Source organism: Schistocerca piceifrons, chromosome 7 (assembly GCF_021461385.2).
Source record: "Schistocerca piceifrons isolate TAMUIC-IGC-003096 chromosome 7, iqSchPice1.1, whole genome shotgun sequence".
Taxonomy (NCBI): domain Eukaryota; kingdom Metazoa; phylum Arthropoda; class Insecta; order Orthoptera; family Acrididae; genus Schistocerca; species Schistocerca piceifrons.
In genome coordinates this window covers 48,736,930-48,760,043 of record NC_060144.1, presented here as the reverse complement: position 1 = coordinate 48,760,043, position 23,114 = coordinate 48,736,930, and positions in this window count along the sequence as shown.

Sequence of the window (23,114 nt, the reverse complement as noted above, 5' to 3'; positions counted from 1 at the left end):
TTGGAGAAAGGGACATCTGTTGCACCACAGTGCGGGAGGAGGGAGCGTAGCACGGTACATTTTCTTCCTTGGTAAGGGTTTTTTTGTGTTTCTTACTTTTGAAATTATGGTTTTTCATGTTGATTTTAAAATGACCTTTTTCGTGTTTGAAGTGTACTAACTTGTTTCTTCCTCACAGCAGGTCAACTTGTGAGTGGTTGCAACATTACGATCCAATTGAGTACATTTATGGAGAAAGGGACATCTGTTGCACCACTGGCGGGAGGAAGGAGCATAGCACGATACATTTTCTTCCTTGGTAAGTATTCTTTTGTGTTTTATACTTTGGAATTATGGTCTTTCATGTTGATTTTAAAATGAACTTTTTCGTGTTTGAAGTGTACTAACTCGTTTCTTCCTCACAGCAGGTCAACTTGTGAGGGGTTGCAACATTACGATCCCATTGAGTACATTGATGGAGAAATGGACGTCTGTTGCACCACAGGGCGGCAGGAGGGTGCGTAGCATGATACATTCTCTTCCTTGGTAAGGATTTTTTTGTGTTTGATACTTTTGGAATTATGGTTTTTCATGTTGATTTTAAAATGACGTTTTTAATGTTTGAAATGTACTAACTCGTTTCTTCCTCACAGCAGGTCAACTTGTGAGAGGTTGCAACATTACGATCCCATTTAGTACATTTTTGGAGAAAGGGACATCTGTTGCACCACTGTGCGGGAGGAGGGAGCGTAGCACGGTACATTTTCTTTCTTGGTAAGATTTTTTTTGTGTTTTTTACTTTTGAAATTATGGTTTTCTATGTTGATTTTAAAAAGGCCTTTTTCGTGTTTGAAATGTACTAACTCGTTTCTTCCTCACAGCTGGTCAACTTGTGAGAGGTTGCAACATTACGATCCCATTGAGTACATTTTTGGAGAAAGGGACATCTGTTGCACCACTGTGCGGGAGGAGGGAGCGTAGCACGGTACATTTTCTTCCTTGGTAAGGGTTTTTTTGTGTTTTTTACTTTTGAAATTATGGTTTTTCATGTTGATTTTAAAATGACCTTTTTCGTGTTTGAAGTGTACTAACTCGTTTCTTCCTCACAGCAGGTCAACTTGTGAGAGGTTGCAACATTACGATCCCATTTAGTACATTTTTGGAGAAAGGGACATCTGTTGCACCACAGGGCGAGAGGAGGGAGCGTAGCACGATACATTTTCTTTCTTGGTAAGATTTTTTTTGTGTTTTTTACTTTTGAAATTATGGTTTTCTATGTTGATTTTAAAAAGGCCTTTTTCGTGTTTGAAATGTACTAACTCGTTTCTTCCTCACAGCTGGTCAACTTGTGAGTGGTTGCAACATTACGATCCCATTGAGTACATTTTTGGAGAAAGGGACATCTGTTGCACCACTGTGCGGGAGGAGGGAGCGTAGCACGGTACATTTTCTTCCTTGGTAAGGGTTTTTTTGTGTTTTTTACTTTTGAAATTATGGTTTTTCATGTTGATTTTAAAATGACCTTTTTCGTGTTTGAAGTGTACTAACTCGTTTCTTCCTCACAGCAGGTCAACTTGTGAGTGGTTGCAACATTACGATCCCATTGAGTACATTGATGGAGAAATGGACGTCTGTTGCACCACTGGCGGGAGGAAGGAGCATAGCACGATACATTTTCTTCCTTGGTAAGTATTCTTTTGTGTTTTATACTTTGGAATTATGGTCTTTCATGTTGATTTTAAAATGAACTTTTTCGTGTTTGAAGTGTACTAACTCGTTTCTTCCTCACAGCAGGTCAACTTGTGAGGGGTTGCAACATTACGATCCCATTGAGTACATTGATGGAGAAATGGACGTCTGTTGCACCACAGGGCGGCAGGAGGGTGCGTAGCATGATACATTCTCTTCCTTGGTAAGGATTTTTTTGTGTTTGATACTTTTGGAATTATGGTTTTTCATGTTGATTTTAAAATGACGTTTTTAATGTTTGAAATGTACTAACTCGTTTCTTCCTCACAGCAGGTCAACTTGTGAGAGGTTGCAACATTACGATCCCATTTAGTACATTTTTGGAGAAAGGGACATCTGTTGCACCACTGTGCGGGAGGAGGGAGCGTAGCACGGTACATTTTCTTTCTTGGTAAGATTTTTTTTGTGTTTTTTACTTTTGAAATTATGGTTTTCTATGTTGATTTTAAAAAGGCCTTTTTCGTGTTTGAAATGTACTAACTCGTTTCTTCCTCACAGCTGGTCAACTTGTGAGAGGTTGCAACATTACGATCCCATTGAGTACATTTTTGGAGAAAGGGACATCTGTTGCACCACTGTGCGGGAGGAGGGAGCGTAGCACGGTACATTTTCTTCCTTGGTAAGGGTTTCTTTGTGTTTTTTACTTTTGAAATTATGGTTTTTCATGTTGATTTTAAAATGACCTTTTTCGTGTTTGAAGTGTACTAACTCGTTTCTTCCTCACAGCAGGTCAACTTGTGAGAGGTTGCAACATTACGATCCCATTTAGTACATTTTTGGAGAAAGGGACATCTGTTGCACCACAGGGCGAGAGGAGGGAGCGTAGCACGATACATTTTCTTTCTTGGTAAGATTTTTTTTGTGTTTTTTACTTTTGAAATTATGGTTTTCTATGTTGATTTTAAAAAGGCCTTTTTCGTGTTTGAAATGTACTAACTCGTTTCTTCCTCACAGCTGGTCAACTTGTGAGTGGTTGCAACATTACGATCCCATTGAGTACATTTTTGGAGAAAGGGACATCTGTTGCACCACTGTGCGGGAGGAGGGAGCGTAGCACGGTACATTTTCTTCCTTGGTAAGGGTTTTTTTGTGTTTTTTACTTTTGAAATTATGGTTTTTCATGTTGATTTTAAAATGACCTTTTTCGTGTTTGAAGTGTACTAACTCGTTTCTTCCTCACAGCAGGTCAACTTGTGAGTGGTTGCAACATTACGATCCCATTGAGTACATTGATGGAGAAATGGACGTCTGTTGCACCACAGGGCGGCAGGAGGGTGCGTAGCATGATACATTTTCTTCCTTGGTAAGGATTTTTTTGTGTTTGATACTTTTGGAATTATGGTTTTTCATGTTGATTTTAAAATGACGTTTTTAATGTTTGAAATGTACTAACTCGTTTCTTCCTCACAGCAGGTCAACTTGTGAGAGGTTGCAACATTACGATCCCATTTAGTACATTTTTGGAGAAAGGGACATCTGTTGCACCACAGGGCGAGAGGAGGGAGCGTAGCACGATACATTTTCTTTCTTGGTAAGATTTTTTTTGTGTTTTTTACTTTTGAAATTATGGTTTTCTATGTTGATTTTAAAAAGGCCTTTTTCGTGTTTGAAATGTACTAACTCGTTTCTTCCTCACAGCTGGTCAACTTGTGAGTGGTTGCAACATTACGATCCCATTGAGTACATTTTTGGAGAAAGGGACATCTGTTGCACCACTGTGCGGGAGGAGGGAGCGTAGCACGGTACATTTTCTTCCTTGGTAAGGGTTTTTTTGTGTTTTTTACTTTTGAAATTATGGTTTTTCATGTTGATTTTAAAATGACCTTTTTCGTGTTTGAAGTGTACTAACTCGTTTCTTCCTCACAGCAGGTCAACTTGTGAGTGGTTGCAACATTACGATCCCATTGAGTACATTGATGGAGAAATGGACGTCTGTTGCACCACAGGGCGGCAGGAGGGTGCGTAGCATGATACATTTTCTTCCTTGGTAAGGATTTTTTTGTGTTTGATACTTTTGGAATTATGGTTTTTCATGTTGATTTTAAAATGACGTTTTTAATGTTTGAAATGTACTAACTCGTTTCTTCCTCACAGCAGGTCAACTTGTGAGAGGTTGCAACATTACGATCCCATTTAGTACATTTTTGGAGAAAGGGACATCTGTTGCACCACAGGGCGAGAGGAGGGAGCGTAGCACGATACATTTTCTTTCTTGGTAAGATTTTTTTTGTGTTGTTTACTTTTGAAATTATGGTTTTCTATGTTGATTTTAAAAAGGCCTTTTTCGTGTTTGAAATGTACTAACTCGTTTCTTCCTCACAGCTGGTCAACTTGTGAGTGGTTGCAACATTACGATCCCATTGAGTACATTTTTGGAGAAAGGGACATCTGTTGCACCACTGTGCGGGAGGAGGGAGCGTAGCACGGTACATTTTCTTCCTTGGTAAGGGTTTTTTTGTGTTTTTTACTTTTGAAATTATGGTTTTTCATGTTGATTTTAAAATGACCTTTTTCGTGTTTGAAGTGTACTAACTCGTTTCTTCCTCACAGCAGGTCAACTTGAGAGTGGTTGCAACATTACGATCCCATTGAGTACATTGATGGAGAAATGGACGTCTGTTGCACCACAGGGCGGCAGGAGGGTGCGTAGCATGATACATTTTCTTCCTTGGTAAGGATTTTTTTGTGTTTGATACTTTTGGAATTATGGTTTTTCATGTTGATTTTAAAATGACGTTTTTAATGTTTGAAATGTACTAACTCGTTTCTTCCTCACAGCAGGTCAACTTGTGAGAGGTTGCAACATTACGATCCCATTTAGTACATTTTTGGAGAAAGGGACATCTGTTGCACCACAGGGCGAGAGGAGGGAGCGTAGCACGATACATTTTCTTTCTTGGTAAGATTTTTTTTGTGTTTTTTACTTTTGAAATTATGGTTTTCTATGTTGATTTTAAAAAGGCCTTTTTCGTGTTTGAAATGTACTAACTCGTTTCTTCCTCACAGCTGGTCAACTTGTGAGTGGTTGCAACATTACGATCCCATTGAGTACATTTTTGGAGAAAGGGACATCTGTTGCACCACTGTGCGGGAGGAGGGAGCGTAGCACGGTACATTTTCTTCCTTGGTAAGGGTTTTTTTGTGTTTTTTACTTTTGAAATTATGGTTTTTCATGTTGATTTTAAAATGAACTTTTTCGTGTTTGAAGTGTACTAATTCGTTTCTTCCTCACAGCAGGTCAACTTGTGAGTGGTTGCAACATTACGATCCCATTGAGTACATTGATGGAGAAATGGACGTCTGTTGCACCACAGGGCGGCAGGAGGGTGCGTAGCATGATACATTTTCTTCCTTGGTAAGGATTTTTTTGTGTTTGATACTTTTGGAATTATGGTTTTTCATGTTGATTTTAAAATGACGTTTTTAATGTTTGAAATGTACTAACTCGTTTCTTCCTCACAGCAGGTCAACTTGTGAGAGGTTGCAACATTACGATCCCATTTAGTACATTTTTGGAGAAAGGGACATCTGTTGCACCACAGGGCGAGAGGAGGGAGCGTAGCACGATACATTTTCTTTCTTGGTAAGATTTTTTTTGTGTTTTTTACTTTTGAAATTATGGTTTTCTATGTTGATTTTAAAAAGGCCTTTTTCGTGTTTGAAATGTACTAACTCGTTTCTTCCTCACAGCTGGTCAACTTGTGAGTGGTTGCAACATTACGATCCCATTGAGTACATTTTTGGAGAAAGGGACATCTGTTGCACCACTGTGCGGGAGGAGGGAGCGTAGCACGGTACATTTTCTTCCTTGGTAAGGGTTTTTTTGTGTTTTTTACTTTTGAAATTATGGTTTTTCATGTTGATTTTAAAATGACCTTTTTCGTGTTTGAAGTGTACTAACTCGTTTCTTCCTCACAGCAGGTCAACTTGTGAGTGGTTGCAACATTACGATCCCATTGAGTACATTGATGGAGAAATGGACGTCTGTTGCACCACAGGGCGGCAGGAGGGTGCGTAGCATGATACATTTTCTTCCTTGGTAAGGATTTTTTTGTGTTTGATACTTTTGGAATTATGGTTTTTCATGTTGATTTTAAAATGACGTTTTTCATGTTTGAAATGTACTAACTCGTTTCTTCCTCACAGCAGGTCAACTTGTGAGAGGTTGCAACATTACGATCCCATTTAGTACATTTTTGGAGAAAGGGACATCTGTTGCACCACAGGGCGAGAGGAGGGAGCATAGCACGATACATTTTCTTCCTTGTTAAGATTTTTTTTGTGTTTTTTACTTTTGAAATTATGGTTTTCTATGTTGATTTTAAAAAGGCCTTTTTCGTGTTTGAAATGTACTAACTCGTTTCTTCCTCACAGCAGGTCAACTTGTGAGTGGTTGCAACATTACGATCCCATTGAGTACATTTTTGGAGAAAGGGACATCTGTTGCACCACAGTGCGGGAGGAGGGAGCGTAGCACGGTACATTTTCTTCCTTGGTAAGGGTTTTTTTGTGTTTTTTACTTTTGAAATTATGGTTTTTCATGTTGATTTTAAAATGACCTTTTTCGTGTTTGAAGTGTACTAACTTGTTTCTTCCTCACAGCAGGTCAACTTGTGAGTGGTTGCAACATTACGATCCCATTGAGTACATTTATGGAGAAAGGGACATCTGTTGCACCACTGGCGGGAGGAAGGAGCATAGCACGATACATTTTCTTCCTTGGTAAGTATTCTTTTGTGTTTTATACTTTGGAATTATGGTCTTTCATGTTGATTTTAAAATGAACTTCTTCGTGTTTGAAATGTACTAACTCGTTTCTTCCTCACAGCAGGTCAACTTGTGAGTGGTTGCAACACTACGATCCCATTGAGTACATTGATGGAGAAATGGACGTCTGTTGCACCACAGGGCGGCAGGAGGGTGCGTAGCATGATACATTTTCTTCCTTGGTAAGGATTTTTTTGTGTTTGATACTTTTGGAATTATGGTTTTTCATGTTGATTTTAAAATGACGTTTTTAATGTTTGAAATGTACTAACTCGTTTCTTCCTCACAGCAGGTCAACTTGTGAGAGGTGGCAACATTACGATCCCATTTAGTACATTTTTGGAGAAAGGGACATCTGTTGCACCACAGGGCGGGAGGAGGGAGCGTAGCACGGTACATTTTCTTCCTTGGTAAGGGTTTTTTTGTGTTTTTTACTTTTGAAATTATGGTTTTTCATGTTGATTTTAAAATGACCTTTCTCGTGTTTGAAGTGTACTAACTTGTTTCTTCCTCACAGCAGGTCAACTTGTGAGTGGTTGCAACATTACGATCCCATTGAGTACATTTTTGGAGAAAGGGACATCTGTTGCACCACAGGGCGGGAGGAGGGAGCGTAGCACGGTACATTTTCTTCCTTGGTAAGGGTTTTTTTGTGTTTTTTACTTTTGGAATTATGGTTTCTCATGTTGATTATAAAATGACCTTTTTCGTGTTTGAAATGTACTAACTCGTTTCTTCCTCACAGCAGGTCAACTTGTGAGAGGTTGCAACATTACGATCCCATTGAGTACATTTTTGGAGAAAGGGACATCTGTTGCACCACAGGGCGGGAGGAGGGAGCGTAGCACGGTACATTTTCTTGCTTGGTAAGATTTTTTTTGTGTTTTTTACTTTTGAAATTATGGTTTTCTATGTTGATTTTAAAAAGGCCTTTTTCGTGTTTGAAATGTACTAACTCGTTTCTTCCTCACAGCAGGTCAACTTGTGAGTGGTTGCAACATTACGATCCCATTGAGTACATTTTTGGAGAAAGGGACATCTGTTGCACCACTGTGCGGGAGGAGGGAGCGTAGCACGGTACATTTTCTTCCTTGGTAAGGGTTTTTTTGTGTTTTTTACTTTTGAAATTATGGTTTTTCATGTTGATTTTAAAATGACCTTTTTCGTGTTTGAAGTGTACTAACTCGTTTCTTCCTCACAGCAGGTCAACTTGTGAGTGGTTGCAACATTACGATCCCATTGAGTACATTGATGGAGAAATGGACATCTGTTGCACCACAGGGCGGCAGGAGGGTGCGTAGCATGATACATTTTCTTCCTTGGTAAGGATTTTTTTGTGTTTGATACTTTTGGAATTATGGTTTTTCATGTTGATTTTAAAATGACGTTTTTCATGTTTGAAATGTACTAACTCGTTTCTTCCTCACAGCAGGTCAACTTGTGAGAGGTTGCAACATTACGATCCCATTTAGTACATTTTTGGAGAAAGGGACATCTGTTGCACCACAGGGCGGGAGGAGGGAGCGTAGCACGGTACATTTTCTTCCTTGGTAAGGGTTTTTTTGTGTTTTTTACTTTTGAAATTATGGTTTTTCATGTTGATTTTAAAATGACCTTTTTCGTGTTTGAAGTGTACTAACTTGTTTCTTCCTCACAGCAGATCAACTTGTGAGTGGTTGCAACATTACGATCCCATTGAGTACATTTATGGAGAAAGAGACATCTGTTGCACCACTGGCGGGAGGAAGGAGCATAGCACGATACATTTTCTTCCTTGGTAAGATTTTTTTTGTGTTTTATACTTTTGGAATTATGGTTTCTCATGTTGATTATAAAATGACCTTTTTCATGTTTGAAATGTACTAACTCGTTTCCTCCTCACAGCAGGTCAACTTGTGAGTGGTTGCAACATTACGATCCCATTCAGTACATTTTTGGAGAAAGGGACATCTGTTGCACCACAGGGCGGGAGGAGGGAGCGTAGCACGATACATTTTCTTCCTTGTTAAGATTTTTTTTGTGTTTTTTACTTTTGAAATTATGGCTTTCTATGTTGATTTTAAAAAGGCCTATTTCGTGTTTGAAATGTACTAACTCGTTTCTTCCTCACAGCAGGTCAACTTGTGAGTGGTTGCAACATTACGATCCCATTGAGTACATTTTTGGAGAAAGAGACATCTGTTGCACCACAGGGCGGGAGGAGGGAGCGTAGCACGGTACATTTTCTTCCTTGGTAAGGGTTTTTTTGTGTTTTTTACTTTTGAAATTATGGTTTTTCATGTTGATTTTAAAATGACCTTTTTCGTGTTTGAAGTGTACTAACTTGTTTCTTCCTCACAGCAGGTCAACTTGTGAGTGGTTGCAACATTACGATCCCATTGAGTACATTTATGGAGAAAGAGACATCTGTTGCACCACTGGCGGGAGGAAGGAGCATAGCACGATACATTTTCTTCCTTGGTAAGATTTTTTTTGTGTTTTATACTTTTGGAATTATGGTTTCTCATGTTGATTATAAAATGACCTTTTTCATGTTTGAAATGTACTAACTCGTTTCCTCCTCACAGCAGGTCAACTTGTGAGTGGTTGCAACATTACGATCCCATTCAGTACATTTTTGGAGAAAGGGACATCTGTTGCACCACTGTGCGGGAGGAGGGAGCGTAGCACGGTACATTTTCTTCCTTGGTAAGGGTTTTTTTGTGTTTTTTACTTTTGAAATTATGGTTTTTCATGTTGATTTTAAAATGACCTTTTTCGTGTTTGAAGTGTACTAACTCGTTTCTTCCTCACAGCAGGTCAACTTGTGAGTGGTTGCAACATTACGATCCCATTGAGTACATTGATGGAGAAATGGACGTCTGTTGCACCACAGGGCGGCAGGAGGGTGCGTAGCATGATACATTTTCTTCCTTGGTAAGGATTTTTTTGTGTTTGATACTTTTGGAATTATGGTTTTTCATGTTGATTTTAAAATGACGTTTTTCATGTTTGAAATGTACTAACTCGTTTCTTCCTCACAGCAGGTCAACTTGTGAGAGGTTGCAACATTACGATCCCATTTAGTACATTTTTGGAGAAAGGGACATCTGTTGCACCACAGGGCGAGAGGAGGGAGCATAGCACGATACATTTTCTTCCTTGTTAAGATTTTTTTTGTGTTTTTTACTTTTGAAATTATGGTTTTCTATGTTGATTTTAAAAAGGCCTTTTTCGTGTTTGAAATGTACTAACTCGTTTCTTCCTCACAGCAGGTCAACTTGTGAGTGGTTGCAACATTACGATCCCATTGAGTACATTTTTGGAGAAAGGGACATCTGTTGCACCACAGTGCGGGAGGAGGGAGCGTAGCACGGTACATTTTCTTCCTTGGTAAGGGTTTTTTTGTGTTTTTTACTTTTGAAATTATGGTTTTTCATGTTGATTTTAAAATGACCTTTTTCGTGTTTGAAGTGTACTAACTTGTTTCTTCCTCACAGCAGGTCAACTTGTGAGTGGTTGCAACATTACGATCCCATTGAGTACATTTATGGAGAAAGGGACATCTGTTGCACCACTGGCGGGAGGAAGGAGCATAGCACGATACATTTTCTTCCTTGGTAAGTATTCTTTTGTGTTTTATACTTTGGAATTATGGTCTTTCATGTTGATTTTAAAATGAACTTCTTCGTGTTTGAAATGTACTAACTCGTTTCTTCCTCACAGCAGGTCAACTTGTGAGTGGTTGCAACACTACGATCCCATTGAGTACATTGATGGAGAAATGGACGTCTGTTGCACCACAGGGCGGCAGGAGGGTGCGTAGCATGATACATTTTCTTCCTTGGTAAGGATTTTTTTGTGTTTGATACTTTTGGAATTATGGTTTTTCATGTTGATTTTAAAATGACGTTTTTAATGTTTGAAATGTACTAACTCGTTTCTTCCTCACAGCAGGTCAACTTGTGAGAGGTGGCAACATTACGATCCCATTTAGTACATTTTTGGAGAAAGGGACATCTGTTGCACCACAGGGCGGGAGGAGGGAGCGTAGCACGGTACATTTTCTTCCTTGGTAAGGGTTTTTTTGTGTTTTTTACTTTTGAAATTATGGTTTTTCATGTTGATTTTAAAATGACCTTTCTCGTGTTTGAAGTGTACTAACTTGTTTCTTCCTCACAGCAGGTCAACTTGTGAGTGGTTGCAACATTACGATCCCATTGAGTACATTTTTGGAGAAAGGGACATCTGTTGCACCACAGGGCGGGAGGAGGGAGCGTAGCACGGTACATTTTCTTCCTTGGTAAGGGTTTTTTTGTGTTTTTTACTTTTGGAATTATGGTTTCTCATGTTGATTATAAAATGACCTTTTTCGTGTTTGAAATGTACTAACTCGTTTCTTCCTCACAGCAGGTCAACTTGTGAGAGGTTGCAACATTACGATCCCATTGAGTACATTTTTGGAGAAAGGGACATCTGTTGCACCACAGGGCGGGAGGAGGGAGCGTAGCACGGTACATTTTCTTGCTTGGTAAGATTTTTTTTGTGTTTTTTACTTTTGAAATTATGGTTTTCTATGTTGATTTTAAAAAGGCCTTTTTCGTGTTTGAAATGTACTAACTCGTTTCTTCCTCACAGCAGGTCAACTTGTGAGTGGTTGCAACATTACGATCCCATTGAGTACATTTTTGGAGAAAGGGACATCTGTTGCACCACTGTGCGGGAGGAGGGAGCGTAGCACGGTACATTTTCTTCCTTGGTAAGGGTTTTTTTGTGTTTTTTACTTTTGAAATTATGGTTTTTCATGTTGATTTTAAAATGACCTTTTTCGTGTTTGAAGTGTACTAACTCGTTTCTTCCTCACAGCAGGTCAACTTGTGAGTGGTTGCAACATTACGATCCCATTGAGTACATTGATGGAGAAATGGACATCTGTTGCACCACAGGGCGGCAGGAGGGTGCGTAGCATAATACATTTTCTTCCTTGGTAAGGATTTTTTTGTGTTTGATACTTTTGGAATTATGGTTTTTCATGTTGATTTTAAAATGACGTTTTTCATGTTTGAAATGTACTAACTCGTTTCTTCCTCACAGCAGGTCAACTTGTGAGAGGTTGCAACATTACGATCCCATTTAGTACATTTTTGGAGAAAGGGACATCTGTTGCACCACAGGGCGGGAGGAGGGAGCGTAGCACGGTACATTTTCTTCCTTGGTAAGGGTTTTTTTGTGTTTTTTACTTTTGAAATTATGGTTTTTCATGTTGATTTTAAAATGACCTTTTTCGTGTTTGAAGTGTACTAACTTGTTTCTTCCTCACAGCAGGTCAACTTGTGAGTGGTTGCAACATTACGATCCCATTGAGTACATTTATGGAGAAAGAGACATCTGTTGCACCACTGGCGGGAGGAAGGAGCATAGCACGATACATTTTCTTCCTTGGTAAGATTTTTTTTGTGTTTTATACTTTTGGAATTATGGTTTCTCATGTTGATTATAAAATGACCTTTTTCATGTTTGAAATGTACTAACTCGTTTCCTCCTCACAGCAGGTCAACTTGTGAGTGGTTGCAACATTACGATCCCATTCAGTACATTTTTGGAGAAAGGGACATCTGTTGCACCACAGGGCGGGAGGAGGGAGCGTAGCACGATACATTTTCTTCCTTGTTAAGATTTTTTTTGTGTTTTTTACTTTTGAAATTATGGTTTTCTATGTTGATTTTAAAAAGGCCTATTTCGTGTTTGAAATGTACTAACTCGTTTCTTCCTCACAGCCGGTCAACTTGTGAGTGGTTGCAACATTACGATCCCATTGAGTACATTTTTGGAGAAAGGGACATCTGTTGCACCACAGTGCGGGAGGAGGGAGCGTAGCACGGTACATTTTCTTCCTTGGTAAGGGTTTTTTTGTGTTTTTTACTTTTGAAATTATGGTTTTTCATGTTGATTTTAAAATGACCTTTTTCGTGTTTGAAGTGTACTAACTTGTTTCTTCCTCACAGCAGGTCAACTTGTGAGTGGTTGCAACATTACGATCCCATTGAGTACATTTATGGAGAAAGGGACATCTGTTGCACCACTGGCGGGAGGAAGGAGCATAGCACGATACATTTTCTTCCTTGGTAAGATTTTTTTTGTGTTTTATACTTTTGGAATTATGGTTTCTCATGTTGATTATAAAATGACCTTTATCATGTTTGAAATGTACTAACTCGTTTCCTCCTCACAGCAGGTCAACTTGTGAGTGGTTGCAACATTACGATCCCATTGAGTACATTTTTGGAGAAAGGGACATCTGTTGCACCACAGGGCGGGAGGAGGGAGCGTAGCACGATACATTATTCCTTGGTAAGGATTTTTTTGTGTTTTATACTTTTGGAATTATGGTTTTTCATGTTGATTTTAAAATGACCTTTTTCGTGTTTGAAGTGTACTAACTCATTTATTCCTCACATCAGGTCAATTTGTGAGTGGTTGCAACATTACGATCCCATTGAGTTCATTGTTGGAGAAAGGGACATCTGTTGCACCACAGGGTGGGAGGAGGGAGCTTAGCATGATACATTTTCTTCCTTGGTAAGCATTTTTTGTGATTTATACTCTCGGAATTATGGTTTTTCATGTTGATTTTAAAATGACCTTTTTCATGTTTGAAATGTACTAACTCGTTTCTTCCTCACAGCAGGTCAATTTGTGAGTGGTTGCAACATTACGATCCCATTGAGTAAATACTTGGAAAAAGGGACATCTGTTGCACCACAGGGCGGGAGGAGGGAACGTAGCACGATACATTTTCTTCCTTGGTAAGGATATTATTGTGTTCTATACTTTTGGAATTATGGTATTTCATGTTGAATTTAAAATGACCTTTTTAGTGTTTGAAATGTACTAACTCATTTCTTCCTGACTGCAGGTCAACTTGTGAGTGGTTGCAACATTACGATCCCATTGAGTACATTTTTGGAGAAAGGGACACATGTTGCACCACAGGCCGGAGGAGGGAGCGTAGCGCGATACATTTTCTTCCTTGGTAAGGATTTTTTTGTGTTTTATACTTTCGGAATTATGGTTTTTCATGTTGATTTTAAAATGACCTTTTTCGTGTTTGAAATGTACTAACTCGTTTCTTCCTGACAGCAGGTCAACTTGTGAGTGGTTGCAACATTACGATCCCATTGAGTACATTTTTGGAGAAAGGGACATCTGTTGCACCACAGGGCGGGAGGAGGGAGCGTAGCACGATACATTATCTTCCTTGGTAAGGATTTTTTTGTGTTTTATACTTTTGGAATGATGTTTTTTCATGTTGATTTTAAAATGACCTTTTTCATGCTTCAAACATACTAACTCGTTTCCTCCTCACAGGAGGTCAACTTGTGAGTTTTTGCAACATTACGATCCCATTGAGTACATTTTTGGAGAAAGGGACATCTGTTTCACCACAGGACGGGAGGAGGGAGCGTACCACGATACATTTTCTTCCTTGGTAAGCTTTTTTTTGTGTTTTATACTTTTGGAATAATGGTTTTACATGTTGATTTTAAAATGACCTTTTTCGTGTTTCAAATGTACTAACTCATTTCTTCCTCACAGCAGGTCAATTTGTGAGTGGTTGCATCATTACGATCCCATTGAGTTCATTGTTGGAGAAAGGGACATCTGTTGCACCACAGGGCGGGAGGAAGGAGCGTAGCATGATACATTTTCTTCCTTGGTAAGGATTTTTTTGTATTTTATACTTTTGGAATTATGGTTTTTCATGTTGATTTTAAAATGACCTTTTTCATGTTTGAAATGTACTAACTCGTTCCTTCCTCACAGCAGGTCAATTTATGAGCGGTTGCAACATTATGATCCCATTGAGTACATACTTGGAATAAGGGACATCTGTTGCAACACAGGGCGGGAGGAGGGAGCGTAGCATGGTACATTTTCTTCCTTGGTAAGGATATTATTGTGTTTTATACTTTTGGAATTATGGTTTTTCATGTTGATTTTAAAATGACCTTTTTAGTGTTTGAAATGTACTAACTCGTTTCTTCCTGACTGCAGGTCAACTTGTGAGTGGTTGCAACATTACGATCCCATTGAGTACATTTTTGGGGAAAGGGATTACTGTTGCACCACACGACGGGAGGAGGAAGCGTAGCATGATACATTTTCTTCCTTGGTAAGTATTTTTTTGTGTTTGATACTTTTGGAATTATGGTTTTTCATGTTGATTTTAACGTGACGTTTATCATGTTTGAAATGTACTAACTCGTTTCCTTCTCACAGCAGGTCAACTTCTGAGTGATTGCAACATTACGATCCCCTTGAGTACAATTTTGGGCAAAGGGACATATGTTGCACCACAGGGCTGGGGGAGGGAGCGTAGCACGATACATTTTCTTCCTTGGTAAGGATTTTTTTGTGTTTTATACTTTTGGAATTATGGTTTTCCATGTTGATTTTTAAATGACCTTTTTCATGTTTGAAATGTATTAACTCGTTTCTTCCTCACAGCAGGTCGACTTGTGAGTGGTTGCAACATTACGATCCCATTGAGTACGTTTTTGTGGAAAGGGACATCTGTTGCACCACAGGGCGGGAGGAGGGTGCGTAGCACGATACATTTTCTTCCTTGGTAAGGATTTTTTTGTGTTTTATACTTTTGGAATTATGGTTTTCCATGTTGATTTTTAAATGACGTTTTTCATGTTTGAAACGTACTAACTCGTTTCTTCCTCACAGCAGGTCAACTTGTGAGTGGTTGCAACATTACGATCCCATTGAGTACATTTTTGGAGAAAGGGACATCTGTTGCACCACTGGGCGGGAGGCGGGAGCGTAGCACGATACATTTTCTTCCTTGGTAAGGGTTTTTTTGGGTTTTTTACTTTTGAATTTATGGTTTTTTATGTTGATTTTAAAATGACCTTTTTCGTGTTTGAAGTGTACTAACTCGTTTCTTCCTCACAGCAGGTCAACTTGTGAGTGGTTGCAACATTACGATCCCATTGAGTACATTTATGGAGAAAGGGACATCTGTTGCACCACTGGCGGGAGGAAGGAGCATAGCACGATACATTTTCTTCCTTGGTAAGATTTTTTTTGTGTTTTATACTTTTGGAATTATGGTTTTTCATGTTGATTATAAAATGACCTTTTTCATGTTTGACAAGTACTAACTCGTTTCCTCCTCACAGCAGGTCAGCTTGTGAGTGGTTGCAACATTACGATCCCATTCAGTACATTTTTGGAGAAAGGGACATCTGTTGTACCACAGGGCGGGAGGAGGGAGCGTAGCACGATACATTATTCCTTGGTAAGGATTTTTTTGTGTTTTATACTTTTGGAATTATGGTTTTTCCTGTTGATTTTAAAATGACCTTTTTCGTGTTTGAAGTGTACTAACTCATTTATTCCTCACATCAGGTCAATTTGTGAGTGGTTGCAACATTACGATCCCATTGAGTTCATTGTTGGAGAAAGGGACATATTTTGCACCACAGGGTGGGAGGAGGGAGCTTAGCATGATACATTTTCTTCCTTGGTAAGCATTTTTTGTGATTTATACTTCCGGAATTATGGTTTTTCATGTTGATTTTAAAATGACCTTTTTCATGTTTGAAATGTACTAACTCGTTTCTTCCTCACAGCAGGTCAATTTGTGAGTGGTTGCAACATTACGATCCCATTGAGTACATTTTTGGGGAAAGGGATTACTGTTGCACCACACGGCGGGAGGAGGGAGCGTAGCATGATACATTTTCTTCCTTGGTAAGTATTTTTTTGTGTTTGATACTTTTGGAATTATGGTTTTTCATGTTGATTTTAACGTGACGTTTATCATGTTTGAAATGTACTAACTCGGTTCCTCCTCACAGCAGGTCAACTTCTGAGTGATTGCAACATTACGATCCCATTGAGTACAATTTTGGACAAAGGGACATATGTTGCACCACAGGGCTGGGGGAGGGAGCGTAACACGATACATTTTCTTCCTTGTTAAGGATTTTTTTGTGTTTTATACTTTTGGAATTATGGTTTTCCATGTTGATTTTTAAATGACCTTTTTCATGTTTGAAATGTATTAACTCGTTTCTTCCTCACAGCAGGTCGACTTGTGAGTGGTTGCAACATTACGATCCCACTGAGTACATTTTTGTGGAAAGGGACATCTGTTGCACCACAGGGCGGGAGGAGGGAGCGTAGCACGATACATTTTCTTCCTTGGTAAGGATTTTTTTGTGTTTTATACTTTTGGAATTATGGTTTTTCATGTTGATTTTAAAATGACCTTTTTCGTGTTTGAAATGTACTAACTCATTTCTTCCTCACAGCAGGTCAATTAGTGAGTGGTTGCAACATTACGATCCCATTGTGTACATTGATGGAGAAAGGGACATCTGTTGCACCACAGGGCGGGAGGATGGTGCGTAGCATGCTACATTTTCTTCCTTGGTAAGGATTTTTTTGTGATTGATACTTTTGGAATTATGGTTTTTCATGTTGATTTTAAAATGACGTTTTTCATGTTTGAAATGTACCAACTCGTTTCTTCCTCACAGCAGGTCAACTTGTGAGAGGTTGCAACATTACGAACCCATTGAGTACATTTTTGTGGAAAGGGACATCTGTTGCACCACTGGGCGGGAGGAGGGAGCGTAGCACGATACATTTTCTTGCTTGGTAAGGATTTTTTTGTGATTTATACTTTTGGAATTATGGTTTTCTATGTTGATTTTAAGAAGGCCTTTATCGTGTTTGAAATGTACTAACTCGTTTCTTCCACACAGCAGGTCAACTTGTGAGTGGCTGTAACATTACGATCCCATTGAGTACATTTTTGGAGAAAGGGGCATCTGTTGCACCACTGGGCGGGAGGAGGGAGCGTAGCACGATACATTTTCTTCCTTGTTAAGGGTTTTTTTGTGTTTTTTACTTTTGAAATTATGGTTATTCATGTTGATTTTAAAATGACCTTTTTCGTGTTTGAAGTGTACTAACTCGTTTCTTCCTCACAGCAGGTCAACTTGTGAGTGGTTGCAACATTACGATCCCATTGAGTACATTTATGGAGAAAGGGTCATCTGTTGCACCACTGGCGGGAGGAAGGAGCATAGCACGATACATTTTCTTCCTTGGTAAGATTTTTTTTGTGTTTTATACTTTTGGAATTATGGTTTTTCATGTTGATTATAAAATGACCTTTTTCATGTTTGAAAAGTACTAACTCGTTTCCTCCTCACAGCAGGTCAACTTGTGAGTGGTTGCAACATTACGATCCCATTCAGTACATTTTTGGAGAAAGGGACATCTGTTGTACCACAGGGCGGGAGGAGGGAGCATAGCACGATACATTATTCCTTGGTAAGGATTTTTTTGTGTTTTATACTTTTGGAATTATGGTTTTTCATGTTGATTTTAAAATGACCTTTTTCGTGTTTGAAGTGAACTAACTCATTTATTCCTCACATCAGGTCAATTTGTGAGTGGTTGCAACATTACGATCCCATTGAGTTCTTTGTTGGAGAAAGGGACATCTGTTGCACCACAGGGTGGGAGGAGGGAGCTTAGCATGATACATTTTCTTCCTTGGTAAGCATTTTTTGTGATTTATACTTTCGAAATTATGGTTTTTCATGTTGATTTTAAAATGACCTCTTTCATGTTTGAAATGTACTAACTCGTTTCTTCCTCACAGCAGGTCAACTTGTGAGAGGTTGCAACATTACGATCACATTTAGTACATTTTTGGAGAAAGGGACATCTGTTGCACCACTGGGCGGGAGGAGGGAGCGTAGCACGATACATTTTCTTCCTTGGTAAGGGTTTTTTTGTGTTTTTTACTTTTGAAATTATGGTTTTTCATGTTGATTTTAAAATGACCTTTTTCGTGTTTGAAGTGTACTAACTCGTTTCTTCCTCACAGCAGGTCAACTTGTGAGTGGTTGCAACATTACGATCCCATTGAGTACATTTTTGGAGAAAGGGACATCTGTTGCACCACAGGGCGGGAGGAGGTAGCGTAGCACGATACATTTTCTTCCTTGGTAAGGATTTTTTTTGTTTTATACTTTTGGAATGATGTTTTTTCATGTTGATTTTAAAATGACCTTTTTCATGTTTGAAACATAATAACTCGTTTCCTCCTCACGGGAGGTCAACTTGTGAGTTTTTGCAACATTACGATCCCATTGAGTACATTTTTGGAGAAAGGGACATCTGTTACACCACAGGACGGGAGGAGGGAGCGTAGCACGATACATTTTCTTCCTTGGTAAGGATTTTTTTGTGTTTTATACTTTTGGAATTATGGTTTTTCATGTTGATTTTAAAATGACCTTTTTAGTGTTTGAAATGTACTAACTCGTTCCTTCCTAACAGCAGGTCAATTTATGAGTGATTGCAACATTATGATCCCATTGAGTACATACTTGGAATAAGGGACATCTGTTGCACCACAGGGCGGGAGGAGGGAGCGTAGCATGGTACATTTTCTTCCTTGGTAAGGATATTATTGTGTTTTATACTTTTGGAATTATGGTTTTTCATGTTGATTTTAAAATGTCCTTTTTAGTGTTTGAAATGTACTAACTCGTTTCTTCCTGACTGCAGGTAACTTGTGAGAGGTTGCAACATTACGATCCCATTGAGTACATTTTTGGGGAAAGGGATTACTGTTGCACCACACGGCGGGAGGAGGGAGCGTAGCATGATACATTTTCTTCCTTGGTAAGTATTTTTTTGTGTTTGATACTTTTGGAATTATGGTTTTTCATGTTGATTTTAACGTGACGTTTATCATGTTTGAAATGTACTAACTCGTTTCCTCCTCACAGCAGGTCAACTTCTGAGTGATTGCAACATTACGATCCCATTGAGTACAATTTTGGACAAAGGGACATATGTTGCACCACAGGGCTGGGGGAGGGAGCGTAGCACGATACATTTTCTTCCTTGGTAAGGATTTTTTTGTGTTTTATACTATTGGAATTATGGTTTTCCATATTGATTTTTAAATGACCTTTTTCATGTTTGAAATGTATTAACTCGTTTCTTCCTCACAGCAGGTCGACTTGTGAGTGGTTGCAACATTACGATCCCATTGAGTACATTTTTGTGGAAAGGGACATCTGTTGCACCACAGGGCGGGCGGAGGGAGCGTAGCACGATACATTTTCTTCCTTGGTAAGGATTTTTTTGTGTTTTATACTTTTGGAATTATTGTTTGTTCATGTTGATTTTAAAATGACCTTTTTCGTGTTTGAAGTGTACTAACTCGTATCTTCCTCACAGCAGGTCAACTTGTGAGTGGTTGCAACATTATGATCCCATTGAGTACATTTTTGGAGAAAGAGACATCTGTTGCACCACAGGGCGGGAAGAGGGAGCGTAGCACGATACATTTTCTTCCTTGGTAAGGATTCTTTTGTGTTTTATACTTATGGAATTATGGTTTTTCATGTTGATTTTAAAATGACCTTTTTCGTGTTTGAAATGTACTAACTCATTTCTTCCTCACAGCAGGTCAATTAGTGAGTGGTTGCAACATTACGATCCCATTGTGTACATTGATGGAGAGAGGGACATCTGTTGCACCACAGGGCGGGAGGAGGGTGCGTAGCATGCTACATTTTCTTCCTTGGTAAGGATTTTTTTGTGTTTCATACTTTTGGAATTATGGTTTTTCATGTTGATTTTAAAATGACGTTTTTCATGTTTGAAATGTACTAACTCGTTTCTTCCTCACAGCAGGTCAACTTGTGAGAGGTTGCAACATTACGATCCCATTGAGTACATTTTTGGAGAAAGGGACATCTGTTGTACCACAGGGCGGGAGGAGGGAGCGTAGCACGATACATTTTCTTCCTTGGTAAGATTTTTTTTGTGTTTTATACTTTTGGAATTATGGTTTTTCATGTTGATTATAAAATGACCTTTTTCATGTTTGAAATGTACTAACTCGTTTCCTCTTCACAGCAGGTCAACTTGTGAGTGGTTGCAACATTACGATCCCATTCAGTACATTTTTGGAGAAAGGGACATCTGTTGTACCACAGGGCGGGAGGAGGGAGCGTAGCACGATACATTTTCTTCCTTGGTAAGATTTTTTTTGTGTTTTATACTTTTGGAATTATGGTTTTTCATGTTGATTATAAAAAGGCCTTTTTCGTATTTGAAATGTACTAACTCGTTTCTTCCTCACAGCAGGTCAACTTGTGAGTGGTTGCAACATTACGATCCCATTGAGTACATTTATGGAGAAAGGGACATCTGTTGCACCACTGGCGGGAGGAAGGAGCATACCACGATACATTTTCTTCCTTGGTAAGATTTTTTTTGTGTTTTATACTTTTGGAATTACGGTTTTTCATGTTGATTATAAAAAGGCCTTTTTCGTGTTTGAAATGTACTAACTCGTTTCTTCCTCACAGCAGGTCAACTTGTGAGTGGTTGCAACATTACGATCCCATTGAGTACATTTATGGAGAAAGGGACATCTGTTGCACCACTGGCGGGAGGAGGGAGCGTAGCACGATACATTTTCTTCCTTGGTAAGATTTTTTTTGTGTTTTTTACTTTTGGAATTATGGTTTTTCATGTTGATTATAAAAAGGCCTTTTTCATGTTTGAAATGTACTAACTCATTTCTTCCTCACAGCAGGTCAACTTGTGAGTGTTTGCAACATTACGATCCCATTGAGTACATTTATGGAGAAAGGGACATCTGTTGTACCACAGATCGGGAGGAGGGAGCGTAGCACGTTACATTTTCTTCCTTGGTAAGATTTTTTTTGTGTTTTATACTTTTGGAATTATGGTTTTTCATGTTGATTATAAAATGACCTTTTTCATGTTTGAAATGTACTAACTCGTTTCCTCTTCACAGCAGGTCAACTTGTGAGTGGTTGCAACATTACGATCCCATTCAGTACATTTTTGGAGAAAGGGACATCTGTTGTACCACAGGGCGGGAGGAGGGAGCGTAGCACGATACATTTTCTTCCTTGGTAAGATTTTTTTTGTGTTTTATACTTTTGGAATTATGGTTTTTCATGTTGATTATAAAAAGGCCTTTTTCGTATTTGAAATGTACTAACTCGTTTCTTCCTCACAGCAGGTCGACTTGTGGGTGGTTGCAACATTACGATCCCATTGAGTACATTTATGGAGAAAGGGACATCTGTTGCACCACTGGCGGGAGGAAGGAGCATAGCACGATACATTTTCTTCCTTGGTAAGATTTTTTTTGTGTTTTATACTTTTGGAATTATGGTTTTTAATGTTGATTATAAAAAGGCATTTTTCGTGTTTGAAATGTACTAACTCGTTTCTTCCTCACAGCAGGTCAACTTGTGAGTGGTTGCAACATTACGATCCCATTGAGTACATTTATGGAGAAAGGGACATCTGTTGCACCACTGGCGGGAGGAGGGAGCGTAGCACGATACATTTTCTTCCTTGGTAAGATTTTTTTTGTGTTTTATACTTTTGGAATTATGGTTTTTCATGTTGATTATAAAATGACCTTTTTCATGTTTGAAATGTACTAACTCGTATCCTCCACACAGCAGGTCAACTTGTGAGTGGTTGCAACATTACGATCCCATTCAGTACATTTTTGGAGAAAGGGACATCTGTTGTACCACAGGGCGGGAGGAGGGAGCGTAGCACGATACATTTTCTTGCTTGGTAAGGATTTATTTGTGTTTTATACTTTTGGAATTATGGTTTTCTATGTTGATTTTAAAAAGGCCTTTTTCGTGTTTGAAATGTACTAACTCGTTTCTTCCTCACAGCAGGTCAACTTGTAAGTGGTTGCAACATTACGATCCCATTGAGTACATTTATGGAGAAAGGGACATCTGTTGCACCACTGGCGGGAGGAAGGAGCATAGCACGATACATTTTCTTCCTTGGTAAGATTTTTTTTGTGTTTTATACTTTTGGAATTATGGTTTTTCATGTTGATTATAAAATGACCTTTTTCATGTTTGAAATGTACTAACTCGTTTCCTCCTCACAGCAGGTCAACTTGTGAGTGGTTGCAACATTACGATCCCATTCAGTACATTTTTGGAGAAAGGGACATCTGTTGTACCACAGGGCGGGAGGAGGGAGCGTAGCACGATACATTTTCTTGCTTGGTAAGGATTTTTTTGTGTTTTATACTTTTGGAATTATGGTTTTCTATGTTGATTTTAAAAAGGGCTTTTTCGTGTTTGAAATGTACTAACTCGTTTCCTCCTCACAGCAGGTCAACTTGTGAGTGGTTGCAACATTACGATCCCATTCAGTACATTTTTGGAGAAAGGGACATCTGTTGTACCACAGGGCGGGAGGAGGGAGCGTAGCACGATACATTTTCTTGCTTGGTAAGATGTTTTTGTGTTTTATACTTTTGGAATTATGGTTTTTCATGTTGATTATAAAATGACCTTTTTCATGTTTGAAATGTACTAACTCGTTTCCTCCTCACAGCAGGTCAACTTGTGAGTAGTTGCAACATTACGATCCCATTGAGTACATTTATGGAGAAAGGGACATCTGTTGCACCACTGGCGGGAGGAAGGAGCATAGCACGATACATTTTCTTCCTTGGTAAGATTTTTTTTGTGTTTTATACTTTTGGAATTATGGTTTTTCAT